This window comes from Leopardus geoffroyi, chromosome C1, assembly GCF_018350155.1.
Source record: "Leopardus geoffroyi isolate Oge1 chromosome C1, O.geoffroyi_Oge1_pat1.0, whole genome shotgun sequence".
NCBI lineage: Eukaryota > Metazoa > Chordata > Mammalia > Carnivora > Felidae > Leopardus > Leopardus geoffroyi.
Genome location: NC_059328.1, coordinates 178789687 through 178808806, shown reverse-complemented (window position 1 = coordinate 178808806; position 19120 = coordinate 178789687).

Sequence of the window (19120 nt, the reverse complement as noted above, 5' to 3'; positions counted from 1 at the left end):
ACTCATTATTTTCCCCACAGCTCCCCCACCGAGAGCCAACTAGTTCCCCAAACTAACTTAAAAAAAAAAAAAAAAAACTAGTAATATGCTTACTGTATACTCTTTTCCCTCTGCTGCCCCTTATTCTTGGGGTGACCAAGTCTTGTTTGCTCCTTCTGCTCAGTGTCTTTCCCATGCATCATTTTCTTTCCACTCTCATTGCCCCACTATTTTTTTTTTTTATATCAACCTGAATTTCTGCAATAGTCCAGTCATTTCTTCCCTTGTCTTCTGTCTCTTCTCCTCTACCCTCATCTACATATTAATCTTCTAGAAACGTTCTCATGCAAGATATTTAAGGGCTCCTTATTCCACAAAGAATGAAGTACAAAGCCTTGGACCAGTGCTCAAAGCCCTCCCAAATTTGGCCTGTTTTGTCTTTACTTTCTCAACATGAGACTCCTCAACATGAACCCACCTTTTCAGCCTCTGTATATCCTCTGGATAAAGGAAAAAGTCAAAGGCAAACGATGCTTGTGTCTTGTAATCCAAATCTGTAGAGAAGAAGTCTCAGAAATTAACACCAACAGATAGAGTTTGCAGCTTTTCATTTTAACAGCTCATTCGGCTTTTTTTTTTTTTTTCTAATTTCCTACATTTACCTTCACAGACACATACATAAACTGATAGAATCATGACTGGTTACCAGGCAATCAAGAGGTTTCCATGGTTTCAGTCATGCTTTTGAAGGAAACCTACACCTGTTCAAGGTAGGTCGTAAACCAATGACAACATTACACAGACATTGAGTAAACTGTATTGACTTGTGACATACCATCATTCATAAATATCCTGAAACAAAAATGTTTCTGACATTTAAATGTGATAGAAACTCTGCTTATTTCTTACATAGGTTATGACCTGGAGGAACATAATATGAACTGTCAAGTTTAGTCACCTTTCGATAAGAGCCCAACACAGAATTATTTGAGTGATAAAGGGAATATATTGACTCATGTAAGCCCAAAGTCCAGAAACGGCTACCTGCAGCTGTTCAAACATGGTCACTGGGTCACTTGTCCATATCTCAGTTCTGCATTTCTCTGTGTAGATTCTTTCTACATAGGAGAAAAGATAGTCACCAGCAGCACAGGCCTGGCAAGCCCAGAAAAAAGATGGTGCCATTTTCCCAATATCAATAAACATCCTAGGTAGAGCTCTCAGTGAGCCACCTCAAGTCATGTGCCCATTACTGAACCAATCCCTTCTCCCTGCTGAGGCCAGAGGATGCCGTCAGCCCTGCTGATGTGGAGAAATCCACATCAAATTAATTAGAATCTGGGGAGTCTAATGTTTGTCTCTTCCTTTACAGGAATGGAGAAAATATGATTTCCAGAGGAAAATCAAGGTGCTGTCGTCAGAAGAAAGAACAGTTAGGAAACACACAGGTGACTCCTGGGGCAGATTTTTACACTCATAAACATTCCTATTTTCACTTATTTTAATATGCTCCCTAATGAGTCCCCCAGCTTTATAATCAAAAGTTAAGATGAAGTTGGCAATTTGTATCAACTTTGCAACATCCATATCCTTAACCCAGGGATTCTATTTCTAGGAATAATAGCTATGCTAGTAAGTGCTTTCCTGTGTGCCCAATACTGGCCTAAGCGCATTGCACATGACATAGTACACTAGGATGAATTGGCATTATATCCATTTTTGAGCTCATTTAGTTAAGTGACTTACACAAAGTTGCACAGCTAATAACAGGGAAAGCCAGAATTCAGCCTTCAACGTCTTCAAAACTATTAGTTACTTCCCTCTTGAGTCTCTGTGGCATACAGTCTCATGAGATTTATTCTGAGAAATACAACAGGTGAGAAAAGATGCACTCCCAGGATGTTATTTATTATTTACGAGTATTTGTCCACAGAACTCAAGTGTGAAATAAAGAATCAATAAATTATATCAACCTACATAAGTTCCTTCATTATCAGTAGACATACTAAGTTCCTACTTTATAAAATGCTAAAAGATTAATGGTTGGGGGTGTTTTTGCTCTGGTTTTGATTTTTTTTTTGTTTTGTTTTGGTTTTAGTTTTTTGGTAAGATTGTGAAATTATAAGTTTCTTCAAATCAGCTGCCTGAGCTACAAAAGCATCCACAGTCAAGGTTAATCAAACACAATGCCAATGTATTGTTCTATATCTATCACCATGTCAGTTTATCATTTAGGAAAAAATTGAGTACTTAATCTGTACAACCACTCAAAATATATCTTTGTATGGTGTAGCTGTCTGCTATCAGGCCAAAGGGAGACTTAGGCTAAATTATTTAACCTTGATGATGCTCAGCACTGGAACATTCCATCAGATGGGAAAGTGAGTGGCCTGGAGCCCACGAGGGGCCAGATTTAACTGCTGAACCCAGACTGAGGGGCTTCCTTTAGCAGTTAGAAAGCTTCACTCTGCTCCAGGCCCTAAATCAGAACAAAGAGGGGGTGGGCCAGCAATACCCCTGAAGCTTCTAAGGAGTTTAGACCACTACTAGTAAGGACAGCTGGAAAAGTAGACATACTGGTGTAGGTTTCCGACATGCTGCCTGGACTGGGTGGGGGTGGGGGGAACTCCAATGATATACGTCACTAATGCATCATTGTTACTTTTTAAAAAGATATGGATATTAGTGCAAAATAAGTCAAGTTTTTACGAGACCTCAGATTTTGCAATTTTTTTTGTTTGTTTTTTTTTTTTTTAACCTCTCACAATGCCTAGGAAGATCAGTTAGTTCATAATCAGTCTCTTTTTCACCATGCCTCCATTTCTCATTATCCTCAGGAATGTATCCCCAGCAAATATAGTCCTAAAACACTCCTGCAAAGCACACGAAGGAGAAGCTCATTTGCAGGAGAGTAATGATTTAGTCCTGTGAACTTTTCATTTGCATAATCCCCTTGCCTTTCCCCACTTTCTTAAGGTCTTTGATATTTTTTTTTCTCCAAATGACGAGGGTTGGGAGAAAGAATTAAGCAAGCATCAAAGTCCCAGCTCTTGTGTTCTCAGCTATTACATTAATCTTTAAGATTCTCTCTCCCATTTATTAAAAATCAGTGACTCATCCAACTTTACACAGAAATCCACATCAAAGTTAATTAGAATCTTGGGAGCCTAATGTTTGTCTCTTCCTTTATTAATTCCTAGAAGGTTGAAGCAAGGCTCCTTGTGTGACTGCGGAAGAAAGAAAAAGAGAAGTTATAGTAGACATGACCTGCCAGTGGCAGGATTCAGAACTGGACCCAAGCTCACTTGGTGCAAAGAAGGACCAGTCTTCTAGGCAGCCCTCTTGATGGTCAGGTCAACCTCCTGTGGAACAGAGGTGAATCTTGACCCCAGTCTGAAAGATCGAGGATGGAGGTAAGAATTAAGCAACAGAGAATAAAGCCCTGCTTGCTCATTTCTTTTTCCCTCCTTCCCCTATGATTAGGAAAAGCAGCCAATTATTCTCATGAACTGACTTTCTCTCCTTCCTTCCCGTGAAGTTTAAAAAACAAAAATACCATGCAGCTTTGCAAAACTTCTACTGGAAGCAGGGGATGGGGGGAGAATGCAGGAGATAAGATGGGGGCAAGATGGAAATTATCATGCAGCAAGACATTTTTACAGTTCGTTTCTCCAAGTGTATCTGGACACAAAATGTAGGGAAAGGACGTGAGTAGGACAGGGGATTCGATCGAATATACTTATTAGTGAGAAACTGACAGCAACAGCTCCAGGACTTTATTGCATATTGATTTTGCTTTAGGAGGTTTGTGTAGAAATCACATAAAACAAACTGAGGCGACTAATTTTCTCCCTAAACTGTTCTTGAAAAGTGTTGAGGAATTTCCTACTGTAGTTTCTTATTTTAAAAAATTAGTTGCATTACCATCCTAAAGTCTAAAGAAAATGCAACAGGAAAGCCATGAAACCCACACTTCTGTCCCGCAAGAGGCTTGAATCACCCACAGATAAGACAAGTTACCGTTTTAAAACTGCATAATAACTGTATTTCATATTAGTACCTTTGAAACCACTTTTTATAAAGCCATATACTTCTCTGTGCTATATGTAAGGAGATAACTCGAAGTCCTAGGAAAACTTAAAACCAAAGAAAGTCAATAGTGAGTGTAACCCACACTGGAGGGCTGAAGCAGGCACTGGGCCCCCTGAGAAGTGTCCCCCAACCGGAGAGTACTTGGATCCCCCCACAACCCAGGGACCACCATGTCTCTGCATGTGCACCTGCTCCCCGCCCCCCCCCCACCATGCCCTGAACCTGGCAGTGAACGCTCTGCCAGTTGTCCACCCCCTGAATCACCAGGTGAGCCCCGAGGTGCAGGAAGGTAAAATTAAAAAAAAAAAAAAATGTCTCCCTGAGCTCTGGCCTGAGCTCTGTTTGACCCTAGAGGACTCTCAGAGTAACATGCTGGTGCTCTAATGTGGCCCACAGTTGAGTGCATCAGCACTTTCCCTTATCTGCAGCTCTCTCCGTCCCCGGGATCCAGCCAGCACTGCCGGACCAAGGACACATTTGGAGAACAGTCGCTGCAATGTATTCAGGACTTCCTCCCACCCTGATGACTCAGGCTTTGTTCTGGGTCAAGTTCCATATGCTCAGATCCTTTCCTCCCAGGACTTTTCTCTCCCTTTTCCACCACCTTTTTCTCCCCGTCAAAACACAACTGTCAGGCAGTCTCACCAGCTTGATGCTCCGGAGCCCCAGCAACAAACAAGTCAAGGTCACTTCCCAGGGGGCTCTTCTGCCTCCAGTCAACAAGAAATCCAGTCAAGCTGAAACCCCAGAAGTGTTGATAATTCCAAGGAAGAGACTGGTTGGGGGCACGGGGGGAGAATGCAGAAGGTAATGGGACTTTCAGTCATACTGAAGAGTGGCCACAAGATTACTTTGGAGTAATGAATGGGTGCTTCACGCCATTACATAGCATGGCTAAATGGTAGCGGTGGGAATGGGCACAAATGGCTTGAATGTGATAAGCAATTTATAATATTCACATTTTCATGTAAGATCACCTAAGACCAAACTTATGCTTCAAAATTTACGTAGCCAAGTTCATGTTGTGATGGCAGCTTTATCACATTTCTACCCATTACTGCCTATTCCCTTTGAGATATTAAAAGGGTTCCTTTCCAGCATCCCTTGACCTTTCCCTCTCCCAGATACCACCTTTAAACTTTGTTTTCAGTTTTCAATGCTCAAACCACCCTGCTTTTAAGGATGTATTGTTTTTTTGTATGAAACAAAATGATAAACGCTGAATTTTGACACACACTCTGTGCAACACTGATTCAACACATCCAAATGAGACCTTTTGTTTTGATTCAATAACAGAAATCATACAGAGGAGTCGTGCTTTGCTCAGGGATAGGATCCAAAGTCAGCATATAAAATAAAACCCATATGGCACCTGAGTTAATTTAAAAATCCCTTAAACTGGGGCGCCTGGGTGGCGCAGTCAGTTAAGCGTCCGACTTCAGCCAGGTCACGATCTCGCGGTCCGTGAGTTCGAGCCCCGCGTCAGGCTCTGGGCTGATGGCTCAGAGCCTGGAGCCTGTTTCCGATTCTGTGTCTCCCTCTCTCTCTGCCCCTCCCCCGTTCATACTCTGTCTCTCTCTGTCCCAAAAATAAATAAACATTGAAAAAAAATTTTAAAAAAAAATCCCTTAAACTAATTTGAAAGGCATAGTTGTGCATGTACAGCCCCTTGCAGTAATATATACAGTTGACCCTTGAGCAATGCAGGTTAGGGGTGCTGACTCCACTGTGCAGTTGAAAATCCACATATAACTTTTGACTCCCCCCAAACTCAACTACTGATATCCTGCTGTTGACCAGAAGCCTTGCCAATAACAGAAATGGTCCATTAACGCATACTTTGTGTGCTCTATGAATTGTACTCTGCATGAGAGGAAACTACACTTACGGTATTCTACTGTATTTATTGAAAAAATCCACATGAGTGGATCTGAAGTTCAAATCTGTGTTGCTCAGGGGTCAACTGTATATATCACTTACCAATGATTTCACTTTATATGTAATAGATATGAAAAATATCACCTTCAACATTTTTAATTCCATAAGAAAAGAGAGCAAGAAGTTGGTATTCTTCATTGAGTTCTAGAGGACGTGGTGGCTTTGTGTTTAGAGTGCATGTTCTATTAAATAAACACCAAAACTGTGTCTTTAAGAGCAAGAATCGTACGCAGCAAGAGGCTCCACTCTGAGAATCACACACAAACTGAGACAACCCCGGGCAGCACCAGTTGTTGGTGTCATGGTGGATGCACGATTACGGTGAATGTTTTTGCCTTTCTCTCACTTCTCTCTTGCTTGTATCGCGCGGTAGGCTGTCGCTTTGCTAAGCCAAGCACTTTTGGTTGAATTCCCATACATTGAATGTGTATGAAATGCAACTCCACTATAGAAGGAAAAAATTACATATCAGGTTGATTACCCAGCAATGCTTGCTTATTTATCCATTAAATCTAAATACGAAGTTTGACTCCTTTTCACCAGGGGATTGAATCGTCCTGTTGCCACTGCTGCATGCAAACAGATGTCCATACACACATGCATAATATGCAGGCTTATGCCACACACACACACACACACACACACACACACACACACACAAGCACACTGGATTCCACCAAAGGGACACTAAAGGAAACACCTCCCTCCAAAACCTCCAGTCAAGGCTCATTCAACTTCTTCCCACTAGTTATCAAACCCCTTGGCATCTACAACTCCCACCTCACCTTGACCGTGCAGCAAAATGTGTCACCCACATCCCTGTGCGCCTGGAGGCGCCTACGTGTGGTCCGCAATGCCCCACTGACACTGAGCTCTTCTGGGGCCCTACATGCTTCCCGCCCCCATTCGGGTCCCTGCTGTGGTCAGCACTTTTCCAGCCGCCACCTCTTTGCCCTTGCCCCCACCCCGACCCAGCGCTATGGGCGGAGCCTCTATGATTGCTGCCTTTGCTGAGGCAGCCAATGCTACCACTGTGTCTCCCCTAGAAAGACAAGAAGCAGAGGAAAACAGAGGATAGTCTTAGGTACTAGTCAGCTCTTTCCTTTGACAGTCCAAGGTCTGAATTCCTGGGTTATATGGAATCTCGATAATACTACATCAAGTGGGTAAGGGGGCCTCGCCAGCAGTAGGACAAATTTCGAGGGGGTTGATTACGGGGAGGCGATTAGCGTGAAATGAAAACAATCATTTGCATAGTACTTAGAATGGTCTAAGCACTGTTTTAAGAGCTTTACACACATTAACTCACTTAGGGCAATTATTTTGGCCCCATTCAGTATTAAGAATGTTTGCGCCTATGTACGGCCTGCTAGCCACAGCTCCAAATTTTTCATAGAAGTAAAATCCTTTTCTCTCCCATAATCAGTCAGAGTGACAGTTCCATCTTCCGAGTCGGGGCATACTTAGATTACATTGTCCTGACACCTGGCTTCCCCCAAATTCTGAACAGTCCTAGATTGCTAGGTTATAATATAAAGCTTTAGCTTCCTAGGGACAGATAATGTGTCAATTCACGTTTTTAAACCTTTTTTTAAATAAAAATGAGTAGGAAATGCTTATATGTTAATACACATATACATATGAATGTATATGTTTATCTCATATATATCTCATAAACATCTCTCTCATATATGAACATATATATGATATATAAACATATATATCATATATAAACATATATATGATATATATGAATTAAACATGTATATAAAAAAAGAGTAAAATTGGGGCGCCTGGGTGGCGCAGTCGGTTAAGCGTCCGACTTCAGCCAGGTCACGATCTCCCGGTCCGGGAGTTCGAGCCCCGCGTCAGGCTCTGGGCTGATGGCTCAGAGCCTGGAGCCTGTTTCCGATTCTGTATCTCCCTCTCTCTCTGCCCCTCCCCCGTTCATGCTCTGTCTCTCTCTGTCCCAAAAATAAATAAAGGTTGAAAAAAAAAATTAAAAAAAAAAAAAAAGAGTAAAATGAACCCTTATATAAGAAGTCCCATCTTCAACAATTACCAACATGTGAATAACCTTGTTTCATCTGTAATCCCCGCCCCCCCAAGAGAATTATTTTGAAGCAAATCACAGACAGCCTATTATTTCATTCATAAGTACCTTGGTATGTGTACCAGTTTTCAGTTTAAAACTCTTCAGCTCCGTAGCCCATGAATCGACTGAGTGTCCATCTTCAGCTCAGGTCATGATCTCAAGGTTCATGAGTTCAAACCCCACCCACATCAGGCTTGCTGCTTCCAGCGCAGGGCCCGCTTTGGATCCTCTGTCTGTCTGTCTCTCTCTCTCTCTCTCTCTGCCCCTCCCCCATGCTTGCTCACTCTCTCGGCCTCCAAAATGAATAAACATTTAAAAAAATAATAACGATTAAAAAAATAAGAATAAATAAATAAAACCCTCCAGCTCTAAATCCACCCTTCTTTGTTCCAATGTGCGATACTGGAGCTGGACCCTATCAACATTTCTCTTTTGCAGGCAGGCAAGACGTTAGGCCTTGTCTGTAGAGGGCGCCAGAGGGATATTGGAAGAGGAAGCACCATCTTTTCCAAGTTCCACCGTCCCTGCCTGTTCCCATAGTTGAAACCAGCTACAGCTCATGAGAGCACAGTGACGCTAGTATTTCTAGAGTTCTGCTAGTATTTCAGCTAGCTTCCCAGGGGGGTCTCACAGGTGCCCCACCGGTGTCTTCCCATGGAGTTGGATGGCCACCCCTAGCTGGTGCCACCCCAGTGAACTGCTCTGCTCTCCAGTGGACCGCAAACTCGACCTCTCCGAGGAGATCTGGATCTTGCCATTGGAGGGTGACTGGGAGAGGGGGCCTTGTCCCTTCCTTGTGTCCTCTGTCTCTTCCCTGGGAGTAGTGGCTGCTCTTGTATCTCTTCTTGTTCTATTCTTTAGTGTTGGCTTTACCCCGTTTACCTACAGTGAATGTTACTAATTAATAATTCTTTATATTAAACTCTCTCCAAACTACTGTGTGATTTCTATTCTGACTACATCAACTGCTACAAAATGTAATTCCAAAAAATAAGGACTCTTTCAACACAGCCACAAAATCATGTCACACTTAATCATCATCTAATTACTGTTCAGATCCTCCAAACTGTCTAATAAATAATTTGTATTTTCTCTCCAATTGTTTCTTTTCCAATCAGAATTCAAATAATTCATTTGACTGATGTTTCTCTTAAGTGCCTTTTCTGCAACCACCTGTCCACGTCGCCCTTGTTTTCCTTATAATCGATTTGTTGAAGAATCAGGGCTGCTGGTCTTATAATTACTTGTGGTATTGCTCAACTCGATCCTCTGTACCCTGTACATCCTATAAACTAGTAGTTATATCTAGAGACTTGAATAGATTCCAGTTCAATTTTTTTTTGAAAGAATACTGGTGATGGTATTTCTTATTGCTTCATATGAGGAGGTACATAATGTCTGGTTGTCTTTTTTTTTTTTTTTTTTTTTTTGATTGATCAGGGAGATCCTGAATTGCCAACGAGGTCTATCAAGAAGGTTCTCATCAATTATTCCAAAATGACTTTAGAAGTTACTATTTTTTCTTTTGAAGAAAATGCCTTTTGACTTCATAACAATATTTCCCATTCAAATTTATAATTATATTTAGAGTTTATAATTTTACTTAGCATCTTTGATTTTCTCTCTCCATGATTTCTAATAGCATTAACAAAATTGTGTATTTTATTTATCTTGAGTATATATACATAATTCAGAATAACAACATCACTAATGATATCTCTTCCTAATTCATTTTTAATTTAGGTTATATCCACTAAGAATGCATAGACAGAGGACTGTGTTTTTACAATATTTGAAATAATTCTTCTCTGTTGTGGCTAAACCACCCACAGAAATTTATTTCATTTTGTTTTTGCTCTAGATATGTATTTTATTGTGATTTTATGTATATGGGTGTGTTGTATGCATCTATATGAAAATCATTTCCATGATTCTAAAGTTATATCCACAACACAGAAGTATTTAGTAAAGTCTAGCTTCCATCCCTGCTCTCTTCCTTTTAAGAAATCACATTTTGGGATCCCTGGGTGGCTCAGTTGGTTAAGCGTCTGACTTCAGCTCAGGTCATAATCTCATGGTTTGTGGATTCAAGTCCCGAGCCGGGCTCTGTGCCGACAGCTCGAAGCCGGGAACCTCTTTTGGATTCTGTGTCTCCCTCTCTCTCTCTCTGCCCCTCTTGCCCTGTTTGTCTCTCTCTCTCAAAAATAAATAAACATTTAAAAAAATTGTAATCACTTTTTATTAGTTTGACAATTCTTTCATTTTTAAAATTTAAAGCAAATATTCACATTCCCTTTTTAAAAAATTTTTTTAATGTTTATTTTTTGAGAGAGAGGGAGAGAGACAGAGTGTGTGCAGGCGAGGGTCAGAGAGAGAGGGAGACACAGAATCTGAAGCAGGCTCCAGGCTCTGAGCTGTCGACACAGAGCCCGGCGCGGGGCTGGAACTCATGGACCATGAGATCATGACCTGAGCTGAAGTCAGACACACAACCGACTGAGCCACACAAGCACACCATATTCCCTTCCTTTGAAAGAAGGTAGCACAGTATATGTACTATTCTTATAACTGCTTTTTTCCACTGAATATATTCTAAAAATCACTTCACAAAAAAGTGTGTAGAGATTTCTATTGCACCTGCTTAGTCTTCCACTGAATGAACACAGTGAATATAATGTAATGTATTCAACCATTCTTGAATTGGTGGGCATGGGTTGTGTCCACTCCTTTGCTCTTATAGGCAATGCTTCAATAAATATCTTTTTATGTTTTTGCCAATGTATCTTTAGTACTGTATCAGTTAGCTTTGGCTACCTATAGCACACTACCTCAAAACTTAGTGGCATAAAGCAATAGCATTTATCAGCTCAAGAGTCTGTAGGTCAGCAATTTAGGTAGGCTCAGCCCTGTCCTTCCTTCTGCTGCTCTCACTCATGTGACTGAAGTCAGCTGTCAACTCAGTTGGAGCTGGATAGTTCAAGATAGACTTATTCACACATCAGGAGGTTGGCAGGCAGTCAGCCAAGGTGCCTCAAGTGGCCGCTCATCCTCCAGTAGGTGAACTGGCACTCATTTATACGTTCTCATGGCACGCTCAGGGCTCCAAGCCCATTAAGAGAGAGCAAGCCCCAAAGCTCAAGTGCTTTTCAATTTTCTCCTTGCATGAAGTTTGCTACTGTCATAGGGCACTGGACAAGCCCATTGTCATTGGGAAGAGGAGACTACCTAAAGATCGACAAACAGGCATGGGTATTCCAGCAGCCTTTGCAAACAGTTGGCCACAGAGATAGAGGCAGGATTGTTGGGTCACAGGGCATAGTCAAATATGAAATTGCCAAGTCCCGCCCTCAACCCTAGAGATTTAAACAGTTTACATTCCCTCCAACTATGAATGAAGGTTTCTTTTTTATAAATTTTTTGAACATTTTTATTCATTTTTGAGAGACAGAGAGAGACAGGGTGCGAGCAGGGGAGAGACAGAGTGGGGGGGTTGGGAGGGGACACAGAATCTGAAGCAGGCTTCAGGCTCTGAACTGTCAGCCCAGAGCCCAATACGGGGGTCGAGCTCATGAACTGTGAGATCATGACCTGAGCCGAAGTTGGATGCTTACTACTAAACCACCCAGGTGCCCTGAAAATATTTCTTATAGTGTCACCAATAGAGTGTGTTTTCAAACTTTTATAATTTTGCCAATATAAAAGTGAGGAATGGCATTTTAATTTTGTTTAATGTTTATCTTTGAGAGCATGAGAGACAGAACACGAGTGGGGCAGAGAGAAAAGACACAGCATCTGAAGCAGGCTCCAGGCTCTGAACTGTCAGCATAGAGCCCAACATGGGGCTTGAACTCACGAGCCGTGAGATCATGACCTGAGCTGAAGTCAGACGTTTAACCACTTAACCGACTGAGCCACCCAGGCACCACTCAATAACATTTTAATTTGCATCCCTTATTATGAGGTTTAACATTCCTTTCATATGCTTAGAGGCCATGTGAATTTTGTGTGAACTGCTTATATTTTTTGTCCATTTTTCCAGAGTGAGTGGTCATCTCTTTTACAAGCTTTTTTTTAAATTTTTTTTTTTTCAACGTTTATTTATTTTTGGGACAGAGAGAGACAGAGCATGAATGGGGGAGGGGCAGAGAGAGAGGGAGACACAGAATCGGAAACAGGCTCCAGGCTCTGAGCCATCAGCCCAGAGCCTGACGCGGGGCTCGAACTCAGGGACCGCGAGATCGTGACCAGGCTGAAGTCGGACGCTTAACCGACTGCGCCACCCAGGCGCCCCTCTTTTACAAGCTTTTAATATATCAGGAATATTAGCCCTTTTCCAGTGATATAAATTACAAATAATTTTCCCAGTTTGTCTTCATACTTTTGTAACCATGCAAATGTAGTCAAATTAATCTTTAATGTTTCCAGACTTTGAGCCATTGTTTTCTCCATTCTCAAATAATTCACCCATGGTCTTCTAATATTTGTATGTGGGGGTGCTATTCAATTATCCCATTTTCCCTATCGAGATACCACCTATATTGTAGACTAAATTTCCTTAATTGGGTCTGTATTCAGTTGATGTATAAAGTATGACTAATCCTAGTTAAACATGTGAATTAGTCAAATTCTGTATTTCTATTCTCCATCTTCCCCTTCGCTATAGCTGAATCTGCACTCCCTTTTAAAATCAAACTCCACCTCCTGTCCAGCACTGTCGGGTGAGTCAGCAGCAGTCTCCAAGCTTCCACATCGATTAAGCAGTTAAAAGTATAGGCTTTGTTGTGTGGGTCTTTGTCAATTTCTGGTAGTGTGATATGAAATTACTCAATCCTTCTAAATCATAGTCTCTATTGGTAACATGAAAATAGCAAAACCTCCCCCACACGTTCATTTAATTGAGATAATCTAGGTGACTCACTACCATTGTACTGGCTCATAGTAAGTACTTAATAAATTACAGGTAGCCAATTAAAGCGGAGGAGAGGACCCTTAAGCACTAAGTGACAAAAAAAAAAAAAAGTAAGATTGGAAAATATGGAGCTTAATGCAGAAATAGCTTTGTTGGCAGCGATTAATATATGTCATTAGTGGGTACACTTGCATGAGCACATGAATAAGCTGGGAAAAAACACACAATTATATGTTTCATTCAGGGATGCTTTTCTGTAGACTGAATAGTAGGGTCTTTGCTTGGCAAGGAATTTATACAACTTTGAGTATGCCAACACTGAAACGTTAACTATGAAAAGAAAGGGCAAAACCCTAAGGGGCAGAAGGCACTTTCGGACAGCTCATTCCTTAAGAAAATTAGAGTTTTTAGAATCAAAATCTGAATAGTTGAACACCTGACCTGAAAACACTGAAGTTCCAGTGTATCCCTTCTACTCCTGGCAATCAGTGTACCTTCTACACCTGCCACTTCTTATCATGTCCTGCCAGAGGCTCCCATCTCAACTAGAACTGCTCAGGTCAAAGTGGTATACCCCAGGTAGCCAACTCCTTCCAGCCACAGTCCTAGTACTGAAAGGCATGCTGCCCAGCTGGTCTTCATTCCAGTAGTTTCCGTCTGAAGAGTCTAGGATGCCAAGTATAAATCTCGAGGCCAAATAAATAAATAAAGATAGTAAGGGCAGAGCTGGAGCTAAATTGAAATAAGGGAACAGGGTAAAAAATACCAAGGTCTTGGGATTACATTTTTGAGATGTGTGAGAGGCTGGGTTTGGCAGTACTCTGACATGGTTGGAGTTCTGTAACTCAGTGAGGAAATCTAGAGCCGACCTTGGCACATATGAATTAAGCCAACAATGGCTTTTTAAATATCGGAAGAGTGAACTGCCCCTGGTCCATGGGAAGAGGGGTTAATTTAGGAAAGTGCTTGAGAAAAGTTTCTGCAGTGATGGCAATACTCTGTATCTTGATAGGGGCTTGAGTTACATAGGCATGGGCATTCATTAAAACTCACAAATGTACACCTAAGATTTGTGCATTTCTTTGTATGTAAATTTTACACTAAAAACTGCAAAATATTGAACTCTAGTGAATAAATATGCTGAAATAAATATTCATGATGTCTGCTTGAAATGTATTACAAATGGATAAATGAATGTGATGGATGTGATAAAACCAGTCTCAGATGTTGATAAAATCTAAGTGGTGAGGGGTGCTTGGGTGGCTCAGTCTGGGGAGTGTCTGACTTTGGATCAAGTCATGATCTCACAGTTCCTGGGTTCAAACCCTGCATCGAGCTCTGTGCAGACAGCTCAGAGCCTAGGAGCCTGCTTCAGATTCTGTGTCCCTCTCTCTCTGTCCTCCCCTGCTCACACTCTGTCTCTGTCTCTGTCTCTCTCTCTCAAAAATAAAGATTAGGGGCACCTGGTGGTTCAGTCAGTTAAGCGTCTGACTTCGGCTCAGGTCATGACTTTGCGGTCCCTGAGTTCGAGTCCCCACATCAGGCTCTGTGCTGACAACTCAGAGCCTGGACCCTGCTTCAGATTCTGTGTCTCCCTCTCTCTCTCTGCCCCTCCCTCTCTCTCTCTGCCCCTCCCCCACCTGCACTCTATCTCAAAAGTAAATATTTAAAAAAATTTTTTTAAATAATTTTTTAATTTTAGTGATGAATGTACAAATGTTTGCTCTATAACTTGTCCAACATCACTGTATATTTGAAAATTTTCATAAGATGTTGGGAAGTTACCCAATGCTTTATCAGAAGCAAACAAACACTCTGCCCTCTGGGTGCACAGCAATTCTGAGGACTGTCACTGGGAATATGGAATTCCTTCCAGTGTACCCTCTGCCTTCCCCTTGGCCATTGACCTCCTCTGTGGCACACACTCTGGCCCGCATGTCCTCCCTCTCCCTCTGCCGTTTCATAACCACACCCTCACCCACTGGGCAAAGGTGAAGGAAGAAACAGCACAGGGTACCCAGCTATTGAGCAGATCTTTGTGAAGACTCAACCCTACAGTGCTGTCATGGTAAATTGCCAGCATACATACTTTTCTGTGCCCAGAGAAGGCTGCAAAAGCTTGACTGTGTGTGTCACACACACACACACAAAGCCTAATTGCGGTAACTAATATAAATTGCTTAGTATTTCAGATATAAAATTATAGAAAAGATTGTCTTCTGACAGCATGAAGAAAATGATCAGTATTTGCCTTATTTCCACTGCTCATGGAGAAAGAGCTTGACATTTTTTGAGCCCCAGATACGGTTGCGATGTTTTTGCATCCATTGGCTCACACAGCCCCATTATCCTCATTTTATAACAAAGCTCATGGTCATGGAGCCAGTAAATAGATCTAGGACTCAAAAACCAGGATCTCCTCAGCTCAAAACTTTTTCACCAAAGCACATCGTCACTGACATTTAAAATAGGTTATGTCCGGCAAAGCTAACGTAACTACAAGAACAACAGTAGTCATGGGGCCAGGACTTTACAAAGAAAGGTACTTTCATATTCTACTTTGCCCATTTTTACCAAAACACCACCCACCAAAGGGTATTTTTGACAGTTTACACTAGTCAATATATAGTTTGTCAATATATAATTTTTACATTCTGCTGACAAATAACAGAAAATCTGGCAAACTTTTCCATATTTTCTATGGCTTTGGGGGGCAGTTTGGGGTTTAAGAAACCTGGTTAACTGAAAGGAATTTACTCTTGATGTCAGTGTTGCTAGTTCATACGTTAAAATTAAACAGTCCAACTAATCCCTAGTGATCTTCTGTATCATGCTCAGACCATCTGACAAAAATTCTTATCCAATGGAATGGAACCTTTTCCCCACGTGTTAAGCCAGATCCCTAAACTACAGAAACTAGAATCACCCAGTAGATGGCACTAGTTGGCGCGGACTACTCTTTTTATTCCTTTTCTATCCTTAGTCCCAGGACCTAGGTCAGAGATCTTACTCTATTAGGGTTGTATCTGAAACAAGACTAGCCCCACATAGCAACCAAGTAATGCCTTGCATGTTACTTGTGGAAAATATTTAGCTGCCCTTGTACAGAACAAGACTGCCATCCTGTAAGTAGTGGGATCTACTGGGCATTTTTAGGAATGTTTACCATGCCTCAACCACCCTACTTTTCACTTTGGCCAGCCTCACTCCACATAACAAAGTAGGAGGCTGAGGAATGCTCTGGGAGATAAGAGGAAGGTAGAAGATACTGTAAACATGTACTTTGCTGAGATAAGCAATAATAAAATCTACTTGTAAAAAATTCAACAGAAACCTACGGCGAAAAAACTTTTTACTTTTAGGCCCAAGTGAAGCTAGGTGACTCCATTATAAATAATCTGATCTTAGTATGGACATAATTTGAATAGTTCTATTTGAACCTAATTCAAAACTCAACAATGCTCACATCTAGAGGCCATACTCAAACCCTACTCTGCTTGGGACTACCCTACTTTACCCATCAATTCTGTGCTTTGGAGACATATGCTTCTAAGTACAATTTTCCCATGTTTTACAAACCAGAATTTTGGTATATTCTAGCTTCACAATAATAAATGAAACTAAGGATGTATGGAGATATGCATGTGCCGTTTCAAAGCAAAGTTATTTCTGTATTGGGGGAAATGTCAAGGGCAAGACACAAAAATCTTCAGGGTCATTATCTCAAGTGCTGCTCTACCAGACCTACACTTACAAAGTCCCCTTCTGGTCCAGCAGGGAACCGATTCCTAGTCCTAACAAGTTCCTGGGGAAAATCTCCTACAACTGGCTTATAAACCATTGCTTCAGTTCTACTCAACATACAGTCAACATATGGACAAGACACTGAACTAACTCTATGTCCAAAAGATTTTGCTGGAGTAAAACAAAATTTTTTGGCTGAAAAGGGTAAAGAACCGGTTTCTAAAGCCAGGCCAACTCCTTACGTTGAGGTTGTCAGTAAGCACACGTGATAGTGAAGACTGTGGGGTCTATTCGCAGTTCAATAGCTAGTCTCCAAGCTTTGGGTTGGCGTGGTCCTAAAACTTGGGGAGTCACACTGCAGTTGTGGGTTACCTACAGAGGCCTCTCAAAAGGCTGAAGTGTCTACCAGTCAAACTTGTTAAAATGCTCATTTTACTGCATACCAGTTACCTGATACTGGTAGACAGCCCTTAAAAACATCTTTGGGTTGAATGTTCTTAGTGTGAAAAGTACTAAATAAATGGCTTATTAGGAACAGTCGGACTTGGTTTTCTCCAGTCTCTTTGTGATCTGTGCTTTGAGAAACATCATTAGACACTTTAAGCTCAGAAACCTGGAATAATCTGGTCACAGTATTTGAACAAAAGTCTGGTGTGTGCCTAATAAAACAAACTTCCAGGAATTGGGAGAAAAGTTGAATACACCTGGAAAGCAAAATGTTTTTCCTAAGCTTCTCCCTGAGGACCTAACAACACACCATTCATGGCAGTGCTGTTTTCCAAAGGTCACAATCAGATTTCCTTGGAAGCATACCTTAACTGTTAATCATTAGGACTTCTTTGCGAAACGTGGGAGTGTTTTAATTACCCTGACATTTAATCATTGGCTGAAACCTGGTTTCCACCACAGCCAAGAACATCTGCTTTTACCCGTCATACAACCAACCCCTACCAGAGAACTGTCACCCTCTTTTCTATCAGAAACGTAAAGACTCATCAGATAGGAAAGGGGGGCAAGCCCTCCATGTTGATACTGCCTTTTCCACGGTTTTCAAGGTTTGTTGTCTCTAGACCCTTTCCAAATACATTAGAGAAAAGGGTCTTAAGAGTCACAGCAGCCTAAATTTGCTTGGAGCAAACAGTAATCACTTTCTAACAGAAAAGGGAAGTCATTTCAGTAACTGAAACTCCAGATCTATATAAACTTAAAACTGCCGTTGTGTCTTCACACTGACGTAGAACAGCCAATCTGTACCTCTGAGAAAACTTTTCAGGACTAGTTAACCAGCTACCTCTACTCTAAACATTCTTTTTTACTAACCTCCCATCTGTTTGTTTTCAGCATCATCCCTTTGGCATTATATTACTCAACCCAGCAAATTAAACATTCTTTCAAAATGTTAAATGCTCAAAATATGAGTGGCAAGTACTCAGTGCTACAAATACCCAGGGCATCAAATTAAACTGTCCTCAAAGCTAAAGCAGATTCCTAAAACTACAGGAACAAAGCAAGAGCTGGTAATAAAAAAGGAAATCCTGTGTAAATGCCTAGGGGAAAGCACACTGCACCCTTCACTATTACCCATCATCTTCTGGCCTTACGAACTTCTGGATCGTAGTAACAACCCCATACTGGCCCAGAGAGGAGGGGCCAGCTGGCCGATGACACTTCAAACCTCTTCAGAACTGTTCTGCCAAAATAAGATGGGACCCAATCCTAGCAGCGTGTATTGCTATACTAAATGATTTTTGTTTTCGGTAGGTGTTTAAACATTTAAAAATTCACAGGTGAAAGCACCAGGAAAGAGGAAGGTAGAAAACTTTCTTCCTCTTCTTGATGAGTACCGTCCAAGCAGACTGGTAGGGCAAATATTCATTATGGATTGTAATTCACTTGGGTTTTGAAGGCTTCCCTTAAGAAAAAAGAGATTTGTTAATAAATGATAAAGAACACAGAACAACAAGATTAAATTACTGAGGCAAATGTCAGTTACAAAAGTAAAAGCTTAGATCTTTCTCTATTTAATATCCATGTTAAAGGGTAACAGTATTTCCACACCTAACGCTGCATTTTTTTCTATTCTTGAGGTATGATTAGAGGACAAACATTTGACTGCCTATTGTAGCCAGAAATGATTCTGATCACTTACATGGAAAATCCTCAATAACTCTAAAGGGATGATATTACTTACTTGTTTTTTCAAGTTGTGGAACGTAAGGCTCACAGGTTTTAAGTGTCATAATTTGGCTACCATCATAGGTGAGGAGACAACAGGGCTGGGATTGGAAGCCCAGCAATGAGCTCAACCTGAGAGTTTACTTTTCAGAACCTCCAAAATTCTTCCTTTTAAAATCATCTTTCAC